The 20,283-nt window shown below is 44.9% G+C and overlaps 1 protein-coding gene across 4 annotated transcripts in view; it reads right to left on the bottom strand.

Moving 5' to 3' along the window:
- The window catches only part of PAX7 (paired box 7), a 153,777-nt gene that overhangs the window by 25,139 nt on the left and 108,355 nt on the right, over positions 1–20,283 (bottom strand). The window lies entirely within an intron of this gene.

Below are 20,283 nucleotides of genomic sequence, written 5' to 3'. Positions count from 1 at the left end.
CCTCTCCCCACCCAGTTCCAGGTAGAAAGTGGAGTTTTTTTCTTCTCTCTGGCTGGGTGTGTAGTTAATAGAGATGGGCCAGAGAAAAGAACCTTGAAATTGAGCTCCTGTGAATTTATTTATTATTTAATGCATTCAGCATTGTACAAGGCATAAATACAGAGCTGAAGAGCTTAAGATCTAATGAAGCTTTAAATATTAGGACGGCTTGGATTCCACTTTGGACTTAAATCCACCCTTATGTTTTTGGTTCTATGCAGGAAATGGGGGAAGAACTGTTTTCCTGTTACAGTTCTGATGCAACTGAAACCTCGTGGGATTTCAGCCCAAGACGGCTGAAATCGAGTGAGAACAGCTGATTTCCACTCTTCAAGATATCAGAAAACTGGTGAGATTTTGACACAGTGGAATCCTGACCCAGACTCTATATCTGACTGGATCTTAATTCCAAATCGCAGACTAAACCTAATACAGATCAACTGCACTGGCCTGTCTCAAAGATTTATATTGCAGATAGGAATGAATGACCACAATATACTAAAATTCCCATAGACTCCCAGATAACCCTACAAAGTCCAAAAACTCAAAAAGGTTCCAGAACTTCAGATGAGATAAGCATCCACTGTTTCTCTGAACCACCCAAACCTCTTGAGAGTAGTTAGTCTGGAAATCTCATGAGAATGGGCTTTTTTTTTTTTTTTTTTTTTTGCAAATAAGATTACTAGCTCTTCTTGTCTCAGATTGAGGAGAATTCCCTTGATATTTTGGCATTTTCACCCCCTGGTGGGAAAAGGAAGCACAAAATGAAAAGGGGAAGAAATAATAAAATTAAATAAAAGTTTAGCAAAGTTTTACAAAATGAAATTCAAACCCAGTTCAGTTCATGTTTTAGGAGAAGCTGCAGCTCAGTTGACTTTTTATCTGAATTAGTCATATTTCCCTAATTAGTGCTAAAAATATCACCATAGAATAACAATACTGTCAATGGAACAAATCCTGGAGTCTTTACATAAGTCTTTGGTTATAAGACTTCAGACCCATTCAGCAGTTCATCCCTCTTCAGGAAAGCACCAAGCACGTGCTTAACTTTTAGGAACATGCTTAACTGACATCAATGGACTTAAATATGTGCTTAAATGTTTTTTTGCAGAATAGGGATGGACATAAGCATGTGCCGAAATGTTTGGCTGCATTGGGGCTTTGGTGCTATGCTATGAAAAAGACACCATCAATTTATCAAAATCACAGTGCCAGATTCTCTGTTGGTGTAAATGTGCTTTAATGGGTCTAAGCAAGGTGACACCAGCAGAGAATATAATCCACACACAATAGAACCTCACTAACTTGCAATATCCTCTGAATTTTGTGAATTAGCAAGTAAAAGAACAAGTACAATTTAAAAAGCCAGGGTAAGACGTCACAGGGAATTTTCTCATTTTTGTCAACGGTGGTTCAGTTTTGGTTGTTTCTGATGATACTCCATAGTATTTTAAACAATAATACTGAGAGTTTTCCAGAGTATACTGCCTTATTTTAAATCTTGAGATCACAGTAATATGAGATCTCACAATCGTGGCTGTTATTAAATCTTTGCAGAGGGATAGGTAGAGATAATTGATTTTTGTGTGTGGATTATAAAGTTTACCTTTGAGAGAATTTCAAATTAGTGAAGCACTGTATATATTTTTAAAATTCCCTCCCTCTCTTACTAACATCTCAGATTGTTAAAAATGGAATAATGTGAAGAATTTAATTTGTTATTTGCCTTGTAGGTTGTTTGCTTACTTTATGTGTTTCACTCCATTTGGACAATGAATATCACCTCATCAGTTTAATTACCCAGGTAGTTTCACCTTCATGCACTTAAATCTAGTCTATCTTGGAGAATTTTACAAAAACATACCATTAATTCAGTAATAGTGCTGGTGGGAACCCTAGTTTGAAAGCACTGAAAGCCCCCAAAGTCTTATTGATACCAGGACTCCAACAGGGGATTTTTTGTTAGTGAAGGCACAGCCTAAAAGTTTTGGGTTGTAAACAATGCAAGGAATTGTTCAAATCAAAACAAAACCAAGCAAATGAAAAACCCCATTTTCATTCAAATTTCTAGTCATTTCTGTGAGCCTTTTTCTATTACTATGGCTATTACTGCATCATGTAGAAGTTCCAATCGACACCACAGCCCAACTAACGAGAGTGCTGAAGTTAAAGCAGTACAATGCCCCTAGAGTAGATGCAGATATACCTGTATAAAGGTGCTCATACTATGATAGCGATCCCCATATGGGAGGGGGAATTAGCTGTAAGACACCTTTATACTGATATAACTGTGTTTACATTGGAGGACCGGTATAGCTCTTTCACTAAAAAAAAGAAAAAAAAATCACCCCCAAAACGCTTGTATTGCTACAAAATGTGTGTCTAGACCCAGCCCTAATCTGACCTGGATGGCACAAGCCCAGGGCCCTCATGCAATAAATTCAGCATCAAGCCCATAACTTCTGTCAGAGCTACACCATATCTTGTAGAAAGAGATCTTGATGTAAAGACCTCAAGTGATGGCGAATCCACCATGTCCCTACGCACGCTCGGGCCCACTCCCTTCCATCCTAACTGTGCTGCAAAGTGATCTGACTGATCTATCATGCCCTGCGTTACTCTGGCAAAGTTTAAGGCTCCTCGCGTGTGCAGAAGTTTGAAAGCACACGAGCTTCTGCTGATCCAGAGATAAATGGAGGAAAGGGGATTAGAAGCGATTTAGCGGAGGAGAGGGAAGACTCAGGAAGGGCTGATTATTTTAAAGATAAGACTATTTAAAGATAATGATTGCATAAATTTAATTAATGCATTTTCATGCCGCAAATGGCCGTTTTGTAATTAATGTATCTGGCCTCGCTAAGCATGGGAGATCACATCTTCCAATCCCCCTCTCCCTTCCAATTCCCCCCTCCCACCTCCTGTTTAATGAAAGACAGAAAGCAGATGACAGAAACAATTTGTCAGCCAGTGCGGGTGTCAGATGCCTAATTGGCCGCGCTGAGTTAGTGGAAAGTAAAGGGGGAGGTTGTTTCTTCTTGAGGCCTGCTATGCTTTAGGGTGGGTGCGTGTGTTGGCGGAGGAGAGGGGAGAGAGTGTACCTCATTAATTGATGGAGATTAGGACACAGATTGGCTGTGGCAGGGACGGGGCAGTGACAAGGAGGGGACAGGAAAGGCTGATTAACACCCGTGCAAACAAGCTGCCATATCTCACAATACGTTAAGTCCCGGCAACATTGACAACATCGATGCTGATCACTCATTCTCTTCCTGATTCTCTCTCTCGCCCACCTCATCCCTGGTCCCCCTCACTGCTACTGCTGGCGCTGGGCCTCATGAGGTGGAGGTCGGTGAATGGGTACACGCTGCACTGTAGCTCGTGGCAATGGACGGTGAGCCAGATTCTGACATCTTGCCCAGGGCCAGATTGCACCCTCTGGGTCTGCCAGTGGAGGCGACCCTGGGCTGTGTGGCCTCTATCGACTACCCCACCGTGCTCTGGATCCCATGGAGGGAGACTTGATAGTGGGGAAGGAAATGGCTGAGGACATGCCAATGGGGAGAGGCACTGGCCATATCCTACAGAAATCCGAGGGGAGATCACGCCGACAGCTGTCCGCACTAGCCTCCAGGTCACCCTGATTTCTGAGCAGCCCCCCTGTGCACAAGTCCTGGTATGTGTCATTCTCAAATATTCTTCAAGAATCTTGTATGGAGGATCATCAGGATCCTCTTACTTACCTTTGAAACACATTATATTGCCAACCCCAAATATTCTACAACCATGTCAGCTCCCACCACTCCCAAAATCATGAGATGGGCATTAAAAATCATGAGATTTTTAAAAAGACCCTTGGAATTCATTTTATTTGCATCCTGGTTTCTGAGCCTCTAGGATGTGTTCTGGACACTAGCCATAAAGCCTTCAGCCAACCATATTCACCCTCACTCTGCCATTACATGGTGAGGAGCCACCTGCCTCCTCCAGTCTGCCACATTCAAACCAACTGGTTTGGGTGCTTGAAATCTTTCTGAATTATGGTAGAGATTTTCGAAAGACTCTTCCAGAGTCAGATGAGTAAGTCCCATGAGAATTCAATAGGATCAGAATCCCATAGACACTGAAAACCCCACTCACTTCCTTCCAGTCCAAGATATGCCCTTGTGTAACCAACTGCAGCCCATACACACAGACACCACTGCTCTCAGCCTCGACAGAATTCAGAGCTGCAACACCAAATCCAACTGCCCCCTTCCACTTGAGCTAAAGATGAACTCTTCTGGCTGTAAACGGCAGGCTGTTTTCCTCACTGAGGGCTTGTCTCTGATATAGCTTTACTGCCACAAAAGAGGTTTACTCTCACCAATCCATGGGGCGCTGCAGCATTTAGGGGACTGATCGCACCTAACCCACTCACAACACTCAACCCAAATCTCACAGCTGAGCCGGCATGACAACCAGAACAGGTTACAATTCTGCAGCACTTTTTTTGGCGGCCCCTATGGTATCTGAGCATGTCACAAACTTTAATGGATTTATTTTCATGGCACCCCAGGAAGTAGGGAAGGACTAACAGGTCAATTTTACAGAAGAGGCACAGAGAAGCTAAGTGACCTGCCCAAGGTCACACAGGAAATTTGTGGTGGAGCAGCAGGGATTTGAGCCCATCATAGAAACTCAGGGTTGGAAGGGACCTCAGGAGGTCATCTAGTCCAACCCCCTGCTCAAAGCAGGACCAATCCCCAACTTTTGGCCCAGATCCCTAAATGGCCCCCTCAAGGATTGAACTCACAACCCTGGGTTTAGCAGGCCAATGTTCAAACCACTGAGCTATCCCTCTCCCCAAAACCTAGGTTAGTGGTCTAACCACTGGATCATCCTGCCATTCACATTTAATGAGCATTAAAAAAGTAATGAGTAAAGCCTCACAACACTGCTGCCATATAATATAAAAATAAATACTACTACTAATAATAATTCCACTCTTATATCGATCTCTCATTCAAAGAGCTAAGAGTTCTTTATAAAAGTTGAGACAGTTTTATTAACTCCATTTGATACCTAGATGGACAAATTGAAGAACAGAAGGTGGATGAGCATGAAGAAGAAGAAGAAGCCAGGAATAGACATGTCCAAGTTTCTGGCTCCAGTTTCTTAGCTCTTATCATATTTAGACATGCAATCTGTGAAAACTCATGTTACTAAGGTCCAGTTTTATATTAAGGCTCCATTTATAAGTGGTGTATACTGGGTTAATACGTAAGGAATAGACATTACAAACAGAGATGGTCAACATTTTCTTCTAGATGAAAACAGGACTTTAAAATAAATGATTTTTTGTGATATATTTTAGTTTCCTCTGAAAGGTTCCATCTTTTTTAATGAAACGATTGTCCAATAAATTGGTAGGGTTTTCTGGAAAACGGAAAAGAGGAGAGAAAGGTAGAAAAAAAATGAAAATCAAAAATAAAAAAGGGAAACATTTTTGGTTTCCAAAAGCTGAAAGAAAATTAAAATTTTCAATTTGAAATGAACAAAAACTTTTGGTTTGAAACTAAATGAAAAAAATGGTTTCACTCAATAAAAAAATTGGAAAAGTCCTGAAAAACTTGAAATGAAATGAAACTTTTTTCATTTTTTTTCCAAAATTCGTAATGGAAAAGAGTTACCTTTTTCAACCACAGACCAAAAAGAGTTTACTATCTAAACTCATAAGCAGACAGTGTTATACGGTTAATCAGTCCTTGTTATAAACAACCTACTGACTTAAAACATCTGCTCAATGTTTATTAATAGAATGGGGGTAGAAAATGGCATTTTTCACTGCAAAAAATTTCAGTTTTTGAACAAGAAGTCAAAATGTTCCATGGAAAGCAGACAATTTCAGTGAAAAATTGCATTTACTTGAAACCCCATTTTCCATTGAAACAGTTTAGATCCGCATGTGCAAGGGGTGGGTACTTTCCAATCATCACCCCTTTATCAAACCCAGAGGGCTCCCTACCTACATTAATATTGACAGAGCCCCTCACTGATCTCCCTCTTTCCATCAAAGGAAGGGCCAGGGAGCACATCTCCAGGAGAACCCAGTTCCCCTGGAGGGAAGGGGGCATTAGTGGAAATCTCATTAGAATCCTTGCACTGCTCTCTCTCCATGTCAGCAGGGGGACCAGCAGCTCAGGAACTAGCAGGCGGATAGCCCATTACTGTTCCCAAACTGAATGGCCAATGGGAACAAGTAAGAATCAATTGGAAATGTATATCTGGAATTTCCACGCTGAGAGGGATCGCCCTGGCCTGTCATGCATCCCTGAGATGCACAGATTTGGGGGATTTTCCTGTTCCAGTGAAAACCCTCCTCCCCTATCCTCAGAACCAGGAAAAACTCACCAGGTTCCTGTGTCCCCCCTCTGCAAGGGCAAAGTAGTCAGAGACTGGATATCAAATGGATGCTACGCTCAGGGCCTGATCCTGCCTTTCTTGAGCACCACCGAGTTCAGTGCAGGTGAGCCAGGAAGGCAGAAGAAACCCTCAAGGCCAAGAGTTAAGATGGGCTCAAATCTTCAAATGTGGCCTCTGATTTGAAGAGGCTCCAGGTGTAGATTCCCGGCCCTGAGACATGGGAAGCTGTGGGTGCTCCAAGCCACTGAATATCAGGGGTCGGGTGCTTGAGGTCAAAAATGGTTACCCCCAGCTTTTATTAATTATAATTATAATTATATTATATTATATTATATTTATTTATATATTATATTTTATTATAATATATTATTTTATTATAGCTATATAATAGACACTGATCAAATGCTTCAGATGTAGACTAAATAAGTATGAAGCAGGATCTCTTCCAACACAGTTGCTTCAGTGCTGGGATATGCATAAAACACTTCCTTTCCATCCAGCTTATAAACCCTCACAAACAGCGAGTGGGTCAGATCAATGCCTGGTGGTAGTGGAGTCATGCCAGGGAGGAATGTGGCTTTCTGTATATAAAATAAATAGCAGTCGATGACAAGCACCACACTGGCTGAGGATGAAGAAGCCTGTATCTGTCACATCACTGCTAAGTGAGTAAATGTTAGTGCACAACTGATCGTTATTAGATGATCTACAATAACTGTCTCATTAAATCAGAGTTTGAGTGCGGGCTGGGAGTCTTAATTTAAAGTGCCAGTGGTTGCAAGTTATTGAAATCAGATGGATTGCGCAGGAAGGGAGGGGAAGGAAAGAGGGCCTATGGAGGTGTAAGATAGCTACAGGTTATAACCCACACATCCAAGGATTTTCTTATTTCCATGCTGCCATGGGGTCTGGTGAAAATATTCGTTCTCCAACTGCAGTCATTTTCTGTCTTTTTCCTACCCCTCTCCGCACGCACTTTAAATTGCTACCTAATAAACGGTTGGGCACCTCTCTGTGTGTTTTAAATGCAGCGTCAAAAGCAAAGGTTAATGCCTGAGATTGCATTCCAATTGAAAACGCGGCCACCGGTAAATGTGGTTTGTTTAGAGTGGAAATGCTTGAACTGCTGTGGATGGGTGGCGGGGTGCAAGAGCACGCGAGAAGGGGGGGGGAACCCCCATGCCTCTCCTGGACAAAATTTAATTCCAAAGTTTAATGAGTTGCGAAGGGCGCTGGATTAGAAAGGCCAGCTTGCGTGCTGCCAAAGCCAAAGCGCTGTGTTAGTGGCTGCTGCAGCGGAAAAAAAAAAAAGGGATGGGGTGGCGGGGGGAGAGAGGGAGAGAGAGAAACCAACAACTCTGAAAACGTCAGGGAACAGAGCAAGTGAAAAATGTCAGGGCAAATTGTTCTTGACAGTGTTAATATCTGCACCTCATAGCAATAATTACATGTAAATAAATAGTGAAATAGCTCTCAGCTGGAGTCTGCACTCTGAGTGCAGATGCCGCTAACAGCCAGCTGGGGACCTTTCGCTCTTCGGCTGCTTATTTCCCCCTCCTTCTTCCCTCCCCCAATCTCATCCAGGCGGGAGCTGAAGGGAGCTGAGGGCACGATTGCCTTAATCTGAAGAATTCTCTTTGCTGCCTCTTTCTCTCCTGCACTGAATGTACCCCATCTTTATGTTGTCCTTTGCCAGGCTAGAGACTCCTGTTGGTCACAGGGTTGCAGGGGGTGTTACGGTGTTGTTTTCGGTATCACAGAGCCATAAAGTCCAAGGCCAGAAGGGACCAGCAGATTGTCCGGTCTGGCCTCCTGTACATCACAGGCCACCAACCCCACCCAGCACCCGTACAATAACCTCAACAACTGAAACGAGACCAGAGAATAGGAGAGACTGAGATGCACCAATGCCCGAGACCCCCATAATCCTGGCAAGTGACCTGCACCCCACCCGCTGCAGAGGAAGGCAAAAACACCCCAAGGTCACTGCCAATCTGACCTGGGGGAAAATTCCTTCCAGACCCTGCAGATGATGATCAGCCAGGACCAGCTAGCTAAGCACCTGAACGCTCAGTGCCACCTCAGAGTCCTGGCCCTCTCCGTCCAGTGTCCCATGTCCAGCCATGGTCACCCCTTCCTTCAATGCAAGTGAAGGGAGGGAGGCTTGGTGGCTCCCCGGTGGGCCTGCCTGCACATGGACCCAAAGGGTACTTAACTCACTGCCTGGATCTGCTGTTCAGCATTAGGGGCCTCTGCACATTCTAAAGATGCTCCTGATCTCTTCCCATGGCTGGGCAGAGATTGGAGGTATCTTCCACAAGCATGAGATGATAGCTTTCCTACTACTGAAGGTGGTCCATCTTTTAAGGGCTATATGAAAGTGTCATCTGTGAGCTGGCATCAAGGGAGAGCAGAGGCTTGGTTCACCAGGGGACGATTTGCGGTACGGAGTTTAAGCCAACAAGGAAGCGTTTTTTTCCCTTGGCTTCTATTATTCTCAGTAGCATCCACCTTGCCTGAGAAACCGCATCACCCATTGTTTCTCTGAGTCAGACTGAATTTAGGGCTATACACATGCAAAATGCATCTCTGCGCTATTCCCTCCTCTGGTGCCACTCATCCCAATGCCACGTTGGGAGGCAGAGATGCCCGTGAGAGGGGAAAATGTACATCATTCCAGCAGCCTCACATTGGCGAGATGGCTAGAATCTTTCAGCACCACTCTTTCCCCCAGCTCTGCAGGTTTGGGGGAACCCCTTCTCTTTTCAAACCAGTTACCATGGCACCCCTCAGCCCTGCAGCCTCCACAGGGCATGGAACAAACACCATCCTTCCCTCCCAGACACGGGAACTCCAAAGCCACAGCACCAAGTGCTCTCCACCAGCCTTAACAAGGAGATTTTAGCTTGTCCGTGGGAGGAATTTTACCTCCGACTTTTAGCAAGTGGAAGCAGTGGGTGTGATCCTTTCATTTTTTCTACTTTATGTCCAACCCATCTTCACAGTGAAACCTGTCATTTTGACTGCAGATGGCTGGACTTGACTGCCCTCCTTGTGTCCCATCAATGCTGCGTTCTAGAGGCAAAGGGGTCATTGCAGAAAGATACAAAGGTCTCCATGCCCAGAAAGCCCCATCCCTACAGTTCCAATAAAGGCATCATCTCGAGTCACTGATGCCCTTGAGTTTCCCATGTGAACTGACAGAGATTACATGTTAGAGTTAGTGATCAAGAGAGGTAATATGGTCTCGTGATTAGAGCATTAGCCTAGGCCACAGAAGACTTGGGTTCAAGACTTCCTGGGTTGGGCAAGTCTCTCTGTATTCTCTTTGTTAAAATGGGGATATCTGTACAGTTCTACTTCACCAGGGTGAGGAAAATACATTAAGGATTGTGAAGTGATCAGATAGCACAGTGACAGGGCCACATAAGTGCCATAGACAGAGACGAGTGCTACATTTTAGCCTCAGCCTACTCCCACTTAACCAACTCTCAGAGGGGTAGCCGTGTTAGTCTGTATCCACAAAAAACAACAAGGAGTCCGGTGATACCAGACTCCTCATTGTTTTTCCCACTTACCCAGTTCATCAACATACCCCCTTGGTCAGGGGAGCCAAATATTGTAACACTAAGGGCTCGCCTGCCAGCTCTCCAGGAGCCCAAGGGCTGCATGTAACCTGCCATGCAGAAATAAACAGGCTTGGCCATAATACCCGCTTGTATTTGAATTGGCCTTGCTGGGTGAATAGAAATTGCGGGTGGATGGGCACAACCGGCAATCAGGCCTGCAATTGATATTACTAGCCTGCATAAGGAGAGGGCAGCCACATGCTGCAATTTAGTGTGGCCCCCCGTATTTAAATTAAGAGATCTTTCTGAACGAGATCACCTCCTTCAAAGCAAAGCACGGCTTACACATGCAGAGATACCTCACCTCTCAGTCTCTCTAGCACCCTGGTCCTGCAGCAGGGAAAGCACAAGCCCCTATCTCTTGAGCGAAATGAGTAACTCCAGTAGCTGCTGAGTGAAACGCTTATCCTTGCTGGGCTGAGCCACCAGAAGAAGGCCGTGATCTCACCTGCTAGGCCAGTGTCTGACGCAGACACAGCTCATTAGCCACTTCCTAATCACCATAGCCTCTGGGCGAAACCAAAGCCAAACCAGGGCGAATAAAAAATCCCAAACCCCAAACTGCAGACAGGAGAGGTTCCTGTCGAACTACTGGCTTATGCAAGGGGAAAAACTGCAAGGCCCTTTCCTTTTGGCTAATGAATTCACAACATCATCCCACACTGCACTGAGCAGCAAACACAGCTCCATTATTTGGAAAACAAATATGTTCTTTAGAGCTTTCTGGTTGTCAAACACCTTTTGTTTAGCTCAACAACTAATCCACTTATCGGAGGATAAAGCTGCCAGTGAATCACCAGTATGATAAAAGCATGCACAAAATTAGCAAAATTTGCCTATGGCTCCTCCATATTTAACAACAACAGCTCAGAGAAAAATTATTCCTTTTTTTTTTTATAACTGAGATCCCCAGGAGAGATTCTGTCAGATAGTAGTTTTTCATTTTGCTTGCAGTTTTTTTTCTCTCTCTCTCTCGTATAACCCAAACACTGAAGCTGGAAGATGATGGGAGATAATATCGTATCCACAAGTGAAACTGACGGCATTTGAATAAGCAAGGAATGCAATCGAGGCCAAAATTTAATAAGTTTAAAAAAACCCAAAACCTCACGCACAAACCAGAAAGGACTGAGTGCATCGGGAGCTTCCTTAGGTGCTCAGCATTGCTGGATGTGATCCCCATTTGTGAGGTCATGAAACACGCAGGAGTCAGGACACTGTCCCTGTCTACTACCTTTCATCTGAGGAGCTCAGAATGTTCTATAAACAGTCATGATTTCAGCCTTGCAATGCTCGTGTGAGATGAATCAGTACTATTACCCCCCATTTTATAGTTGGGGAAACTGAGGCACTGAGGATTTTTTTTAGTGACTTGCCCAAGGTCATGCAGTCAAGTCAGTGGCAGAAGAGACAGCTCTCTGTCTCTCATTCTATACTACAACCAGTAAACCATATTTCCTCGTTAACCTCATCTTGAGCCCATCAACTTAAACCACAAAAGGGACCTTGCTTCTTTCTAGTGGATAAATTGGTGTGGGATGCTCTCTGACGTTTATCTAGCTCTGCAAACCTTGTGAGTCTCTACAGCTTGGCTGGAAGTCCTCTGAGAAAAGACTTTTTCATGAGTTTTCCAGCATTTCTGATGCCAGCTAGAACCCCATAGAGAGGGAAAACTCCTTAGAGGTGGGCCCAAGGTACCATGGAGTCCAGATCCAGACCTGGACATCCCCAAATGCTGGGAGTGTTAAGAACATAAGTGCTGCCAGTGGGGTCAGACCAATTGGCCATCTGGCCCAGTATCCTGTCTCCGACAGTGGTCCATGCCAGAGCTTCAGGGTTGTGTACAGAACAGGGTAATTATGGAGTGATGCCCCCTTGTCTTCCACTCCCAGCTTCTGGTAGTCAGAGGTTTAGTGCTGCCCTGAGCATGGTGTAACCATCTTGGTTAATAGCCATTTGATCCTCCATTAACTTATCCAGTTCTTTTTTGAATCTAGAGTGTTCAGAGTTGTGGTTCTGGTTCATTTGCAGAGATAGCATCTGATCCTGCAACTGGCTCCACAGAAGTCAATGTCGCCTTGCACTGGCATTGGTATCCAACTGCATTCATGATCCATTTGCAGGATCAGGGCCATGGGCCTAGATCTGGAGTCTGGATCTGGGTTTCTTGTCTAACTTTCTCCACAGTCATGGGGACTCAGAGCCAGCATTATGGATCCAGACCCATCACTAAAAGAACCTCTCAGAACATTTCAGCATTTGAAAAAAAGTTTGGTCCCAGTCTCATAGAAATGGAAGAAGGTTCAAGTTGGGGGATTGTGTGGTGGGGGAAGGCACAGCATAGTCAGCATCCATTCTGTGACTGTTTGGTCCAGGCCAGGCCTTAGGAAGGTCTAGGCAAACATCCGGCAGCTACTGGGCAGCACAGGTTGGGTCAGGCTGGAAGCCAGAGAACACCAAGGAGTCTGTCTGTATCTTCAAAAACAATCAGGAATCCTTGTGGCACCTTAGAGACTAACAAATTTATCATTGTTTTTGCTGATACAGACTAACACGGCTACCACTCTGAAACCTGTCTGTATCCTGCAGCCTCAATAAAGAATCCCCATCATATTTGTTACATTGCAGACCAGTCTCTTCTCGATCACGAGAGACAATGACATGAGGACTGATATTCTTTCGGGCTGGTTTTTGTCCATCGCTAACTGGCAACCAAGACAATCACTTTATGGATCTAAAGGCAGAGGAGGCCCGGGATTACTTCAAGTCAAAGCTGCAGAAGCTATTGGAAGCCTACATCCCAAGAAAGGGGAACAAAATTCATAGGCAGGAGTTGTAGACCAAGCTGGATGAGCAAGCATCTCAGAGAGGTGATTAAGAAAAAGCAGAAAACCTACAGGGAGTGAAGATGGGAGGGATCAGCCCAGGAAAGCTACCTTATTGAGGTCAGAACATGTAGGATAAAGTGAGAAAGCTAAAAGTCAAGTAGAGTTGGACCTTGCAAAGGGAATTAAAACCAATAGTAGAAGGTTCTATAGCCATATAAATAAGAAGAAAACAAAGAAAGAAGAAGTGGGACCGCTAAACACTGAGGATGGAGTGGCGGTTAAGGATAATCTGGACATGCCCAATATCTAAACAAATATGAGGCTAATGAGGATCTTAGGGATAATGGTAGCATGACAAATGGGAATGAGGATATGGAGGTAGATATTACCATATCTGAGGTAGAAGTGAAACTCAAACAACTTAATGGGACTAAATCGGGGGGCCCAGATAATCTTCATCCAAGATATTAAAGGGATTGGCACATGAAATTGCAAGCCCATTAGCAAGAATTTTAATGAATATGTAAACTCAGTGGTTGTACCGTATGATTGGAGAATTGCTAACATAGTTCCTATTTTTAAGAAAGGAAAAAAATGTGATCCAGGTAACTACAGGCCTGTTAGTTGACCATCTGTAGTATGCAAGGTCTTGGAAAAATTTTGAAGGAGAAAGTAGTTGAGGACATTGAGGTCAATGGTAAATGGGACAAAATACAACAAGATTTTACAAAAAGTAGATCGTGCCAAACCAACCTGATCTCTTTCTTTGAGAAAGTAACAGATTTTTTAGACAAAGGAGACGCAGTGGATCTAATTTACCTAGATTTCAGTAAGGCGTTTGATACTGTGCAACATGGGAAATTATTAGTTAAATTGGAAAAGATGGGGATGAATATGAAAATTGAAAGGTGGATAAGGAATTGGTTAAAGGGGAGACTACAGCGGGTCATACTGAAAGGTGAACTGTCAGGCTGGAGGGAGGTTACCATTGGAGTTCCTCAGGGATCGGTTTTGGGACCAATCTTATTTAATCTCTTTATTATTGAGCTCGGCACAAAAAGTGGGAGTGTACTAATAAAGTTTGCAGATGATTACAAAGCTGGGAGGTATTGCCAATTTAGAGAAGGACCGGGATATCATACAGGAGGATCTGGATGACCTTGTAAACTAGAGTAATAGTAATAGGATGAAATTTAATAGTGAAAAGTGTAAGGTCATGCATTTAGGGATTAATAACAAGAATTTTAGTTATAAGCTGGGGGATGCGTCAATTAGAAGTAACGGAGGAGGAGAAGGACCTTGGAATATTGATTGAGCCGCCAATGTGATATGGCTGTGAAAAAAGCTAATGCAGTCTTGGGATACATCAGGCGAGATATTTCCAGTAGAGACAAGGAGGTGTTAGTACCATTATACAAGGCACTGGTGAGACCTCATCTTGAATACTGCAGTTCTGATCTCCCATGTTTAAGAAGGATGAATTCAAACTGGAACATTCAAACTGGAACAGGTACAGAGAAGGGCTACTAGAATGATCCAAGGAATGGAAAACCTGTCTTATGAAAGGAGACTCAAGGAGCTTGGCTTGTTTAGCCTAACCAAAAGAAGGTTGAGGGGAGATATGATTGTTCTCTATAAATATATCAGAGGGATAAATACTGGAGAGGGAGAGGAATTATTTAAGCTCAGTACCAATGTGGACACAAGAACAAATGGATATAACTGGCCATCGGGAAGTTTAGACTTGAAATTAGACAAAGGTTTCTAACCATCAGAGGAGTGAAGTTCTTGAATAGCCTTCCAATGGAAGCAGTGGGGGCAAAAGACCTATCTGGCTTCAAGATTAAACTCGATAAGTTTATGGAGGAGATGGTATGATGGAATAACATGATTTTGGCAATTAACTGATCTTTAACTATTCATGGTAAATAGGCTTAATGGCCTGTGATGGGATTTTAGATGGGGTGGGATCTCAGTTACTACAGAGAATTTTTTCCTGGGTATCTGGCTGGTGAATCTTGTCCACATGCTCAGGGTTCAACTGATCGCCATATTTGGGGTCAGGAAGGAATTTTCCTCCAGGGCAGATTGGAAGAGGCCCTGGGGGTTTTTCGCCTTCCTCTGTAGCATGGGTACACAGGTCACTTGCTGAAGGATTCTCTGCACCTGAGTCTTTAAACCATGATTTGAGGACTTCAGTAGCTCAGACATAGGTGAGAGGTTTATTGCAGGAGTGGTGGGTAAGAGTCTATGGCCTGCATTGTGCAGGAGACTAGATGATCATAATGGTCCCTTCCTGACCTTAATATCTATGAGTCTATGAGTCTTCAAACTCAAGGACCAGAGGCCAGAAGAAAGGACTCACCATCAAAGTACTATTGTGCCTTAAAGATCACTGAATTCCTCCCAACCTTTTTGAATCCCCGTATGTGTCCCATTATTGCAAAGTGATAGTGATTTACAATGATTCTTTACTGAGTGCCAACAGGGTGCCCCAGAGGGCCATGTGCACATAGGAGAAGAACACGGTCCCTGCCCTTAAGAAGCTTACAAGTCACTGCAGAGGCCCATCTCAGAAAAACTCAGCACCGGCTCCCTACCAGCCCAAGCAGACAGGATGCTGTTTTGGATAAAACTGCTGCCCACAGATGTTAGGGGTCTTGGTTAAGCCTCAATGGGATGGTTGCACAGCCAGTGGATGGAGAGACTAGATAAAGCCACTCCAGTGTCTGGGCACCATTGGTGGCTAACAAGATATCGGTGTGGAAGCCTTCTCCTTTGTCATCACTAATGGGGACTGGCGGGAGAGGCAGATGGTTCAGAGTGGAGAAGTCGTCACGGGGGTTTAATATCCCAGTTTGGACCATCTCTTTATTTAAATGAAGCCTGAATGGAAGAAGCTCTGTAGGGGAGAATCTGAAATGATTCCATTAGTCCAATGCATTAAGTAGGTGCCATTCCAGGAAGCTATCTGGATAAAACCCAATGCATTCAAATACCACTTCTTTGCTTGCTTTCTTTGCCGTGGCGAGGGCAGGGCTGGAGCACATGACGATGGGAACATTTAGGGGAGCTGGGAATTAATCAAGAGGCACACACCTGTCAGACTGGAATCTGGAACTAAACGGAAACACTTGCTAGTGGGTGACCTTTCATCCCCCAGACAAGCCTGCAGCTCTCGAGCTGTTGAGAAGCCATCTCACTGTGGTTGTGGCTCTGAGACCCCGGATGAAATACAGCAAGAAGGGAAGCAAGAAAACAGCAGGGAGGGGGCTGAAACCACTTTTCCTAAGCAGCAGGGTAGGGGGAAAGAGGCCAGGGGCTGGGTGGGGGGTACAGGGGCAGTCGTCAGCGAGGCTGGGAGAACGTAGTCTGGCAGCTGACCTAATGACATAGAGAGTTGGGAAAACCACAGCAGATATTTGGCCGGCCAACAGGGAAAAGCAAGATGGAGCTGAAGGCCGATGCTGAGGTAACCAAGGTAGGCTTTTCAAAAGCACTCAGTGATTTAGAGTCTGAAGTCCCATTGACTTTCTATAGTTCTCCTATGTGCTTAGGCCAAAACTCTGCAGTGACTGAGGTTCAAAATGGCAACTGGCAAGGCAATGTTAACCCTTCCAGCCAGCAGGCAGAATCCTGGCGAGGTGGCTAGAGGAGCTGGAGGCATTCTCAGCTCTAAATGCTAAGACTAGATGTGCCATGTTGGCCCTTTAAAAAGTACGGGATCTATCTCATCTGGTGTAAACTGCATAGCCATGCTGTGGTGCTGATCTTGACGCCAGGCACCCTGGGGACTAGGATGTCAGAATACCCAGATCGTCAGGTTTTCCATCTTGAGATTCTTTGAGGTAGGGAAGGACAAACACATCAGGAGGACCCAGCACTCACACACTCCCCAACATTCATGGAAAATAAAGGTGCCACCCATAGAAAAGATCCAGCAGCAGCACAGTATATAGGGGCATGAATCCCCCAAAGGTGGTGTAATTCCCCTTCCGGCACCTGGCTAGAGGACAGGTGTACCATTACGTGACTCAAGGAGGGTAGTGGCTCAGCTTGGCATGTGCTGTAAAACTGGGTGGGGAAAATCAAGTGACCCAATTCTGACTCATTAATTATTGTTGATTATTTGATTACTGGCATTTCTGGGCATGCATCATCATAGTCCTGGCCGCCTTGCCAAGGGGTGAAGTAACCTTTGCAAACCTCCCACCTCCAGTGAGATAAGCACTTGCTGTTATCACACACAGAAATCTGAGGTATGCAGAGATTAAGTTCATCAAGCAAAATTTCAGATGTGCCTGGTGATTTAGGAACCTAAATCCCATTGACTTTCAATTGGGCTTAGGCTCCTGAATCATTTAGGCACTTTAGACAATTTTGCCCATCTTCAAACCTGGGTTCTCAGGTTAGGCACTGAGAGACATTTAGGTACCTAAACCATTTGACTGATTTCCAGAGGTGCTTAGCAGCCAAGTCTCCCATAGACATCTCTGTGGAGTTGGCATGGACTCAGTGACTTGCCGAAGGATCACAGAAACCAGATTCCAGATCTCCTCACTCCCAGGCCCAGATCCTGAGCTGGTGTAAATGGGTGTAGCTCCATTAATGTCAGTGGAGCCATGCCAATTTACACAAGCTGAGGATCTGGCCCTGCAGTGCCCAGTGCTTTGTCCGTGGGAACAGCCTTTGCTATGAACCTGGAGTAAATATTTTTTGGAGGTTGGATGAATATATGTTCCCATTATTATGTTGCTTCTCGGTCCCACCAGATGTGACAACATCCCATAATAGAAGCTGAGATGTCCAGCCCAGTTTTGCTAACCCAAGCTAAAGCGAGTGTTTCAAATAAGCATTTAACTCCTGGGTATCCATCCAAAATGAATTGCTCCATTTTTTTGATGGTTCACTCTGACTTCGAAGGAGTTGAGGGCATCAAGCACCTAAATTATTTAGGAGCCTGGGTCCATCTACAGAAGAGTCTGACACATTTAGGAACCTACAATTCCACTGACTTCCTACGAGACATAGGCTTCTAAAGTGCTTACGCCATTTTTGAACAAGCTAGATTTTCAACATATTTAAAAGTTAGTGGGATTTCCAAACGCATCTAGGCCCAGATTTTTAAAAGAATTCAGGTGGTGCTGTGCTCAGCGTTGCAATGCCTCACTGATTTAGGAGCCTAAATCTAGTTTTCAAATGGGATTAAGCACTTAGTAGTCTAAATGCCATTGACAATCAATGGTTGCCTGTGTCCCTCTGTGCCTAGAAATCTGACTTATCAAATGCTCGCGGAAATGGATACAAAAGAAACATGAACTGGGATGGAGCAATTTCCTTAAAAAACATGATTATTTGCAGCATTTTGGGGTTTTTTGGCCATAAAATAGAACCCAGGCACCCTGGCTCCTGACCTGTGTGCTTGACCACAGTTACCCATTGTTGTATTCATGGTAATCTCCTCTACTTGTGAAAACGTTACAGACACCATGTGCGGGCTAGCTAGCTACCTAGATTTCATTAGTTCCCACTTTTTGCCTAGTGCAGGTACAGGTAAACAGTCTAGTGGATTTTTGTGCCCATCTAGAACAGATCCTGGCCACTTCCCCTGGCAAAGGCACCAGTTTCGATCGGGGTGTGAAGTTACTCAGTCAAAGACGCTGTCTAATCCTCCTCGGCACAAACAGCGGCATGACGGCACTATTATCGGCACGCAATGCCACAGAGATTCATTATATCCATGGAACTGCCTCCCGACGGAGCCGCTGAATCCGTCATTGGCTTTAGGGGTCAGGGAGACCCCATGTGGCTCCTAATTCAAGCCTGGATTTGTGCTCAGCTGCACACTTTAATCACTAATTAAAGGTTGCCATCATCTTCAAGCAGCTGTTAATGTCCTACAGGTCGATCCCCGAGCAACACTCTGCTGATGGAGTTATCGGATGGTGCTAGCCTCAAATATGAGTCCCTTCTTATCCCCCAACACACAAGCTAACTATCTCCCATCAAGAAGAGTTCGGTAAACTCAGGTATTGCTGATTGACCCTTCTCCGCTCTCACTTCTTCTGTCCCCCTCCTGCAATTTAGCCAAAGAAATATTTTTCCGTTCTTTTGTCTCATTCTTATCCTTATTTATTTCTATTTTTGGAATGAAAATGTCATTTGGCGCTTCCTGAGCTCTCTAGCTGGGCTCGGCATCCGTATCATCTGGAGGAGCTTAGAGCCTCGTCTCCTCGGATTTAGACTAGAAATTTTGATTTTCTGCCGTGCTCAGATAATGTGGCAATCCGTTCCCCGATATTTACTGTTTATCAGCGAAGTCAGTGCGGTTCTGGGGCGGGGGGAAGGGAATCTCGCTCATCTTTCTTTTGCACTACCTCTGTGCCTCCTCTTGTGTCCCCCTCGCTTCGCTTTCTCTCCCAGCCATCCTACTATTCCCGCATATCTAATGGCGTTTGACTTTGGAGCAGCCAGACACAAACAATAGCCTCATTATTTCAACAGAGAAAAGAAGGAAAACTCTTTCCAGAGGCTCCACGCCACCCCACAATGAGCTCTGATTTCCAGTGCTCTCGTCCCCTTTCAACCTGCAGCAGCGAACGGAAGACACAATCCCCACAGCCTGGGCTATCTTCCCATGGCCATAGATGACAATGCTCAAAGGAGTCACGACCTCTCCAGGCTTTTGGGCTGTGAGATCTCCTCCTTGTCTCTGGGCTTTACTGCCTGGCTAGCGCAGATCAACTCCTTTGCGGTGTGTTTCAACTGGGGGATGGGGCAGTGTAATCTGCCTTTGCCAGCTAAACAAGGGATTGCCGCTTCTTCCCTCCACCCCTGATTTTCCTCTTGCTGCTTGTAGCCACAGTAAAGTTCTTCTCTTTCATCTGCCCAAGTCAGCACTGTCCGATCTCTCTGCATGGCCACGTCCCATTGCGAAGGTCCAGCTAAGTTCCACCTCAACATGGGCTGTACCCTCTCCTAAATCCCATTGCTCTGAGTTGAGGGATTGTCTTGACTGACAGGGAGATTGGAATCCTGCTCCCATCTGTGGGCCTGATCCTGAGAGAACCCTAGCACCTGCCTCTCCCCTCAGCTGCTTTGGTTAGGGTTGCCCATTTGGTTGGACGTATTCCTGGAGGTTTCATCACAGGACATAATCTTTAATTAAAGACTAAGCTTTAATGCCTGGAGATGCCAGGACCAATCCTGGAGGGTGGCAACCCTGGCTTTGGCTGTCTGGCTCCTCGCAGGCTGGGCCCGGCCTTTGCGTTGGCACTGGCTTGCAGCCTGAATCTGATCAAATTCCCTCCCCAGCGCCTTCCTGCTTCCTCAACCACGCATAAAAGATAGTGGTGTTTCCTCAAAATGCAGATTAGTGTTGGCGA

The sequence above is a fragment of the Dermochelys coriacea genome, chromosome 18 (assembly GCF_009764565.3).
Source record: "Dermochelys coriacea isolate rDerCor1 chromosome 18, rDerCor1.pri.v4, whole genome shotgun sequence".
Taxonomy (NCBI): domain Eukaryota; kingdom Metazoa; phylum Chordata; order Testudines; family Dermochelyidae; genus Dermochelys; species Dermochelys coriacea.
The sequence above is the reverse complement of the archived record's forward strand: the minus strand, read 5'-3'. Positions and strand labels throughout refer to the sequence as shown.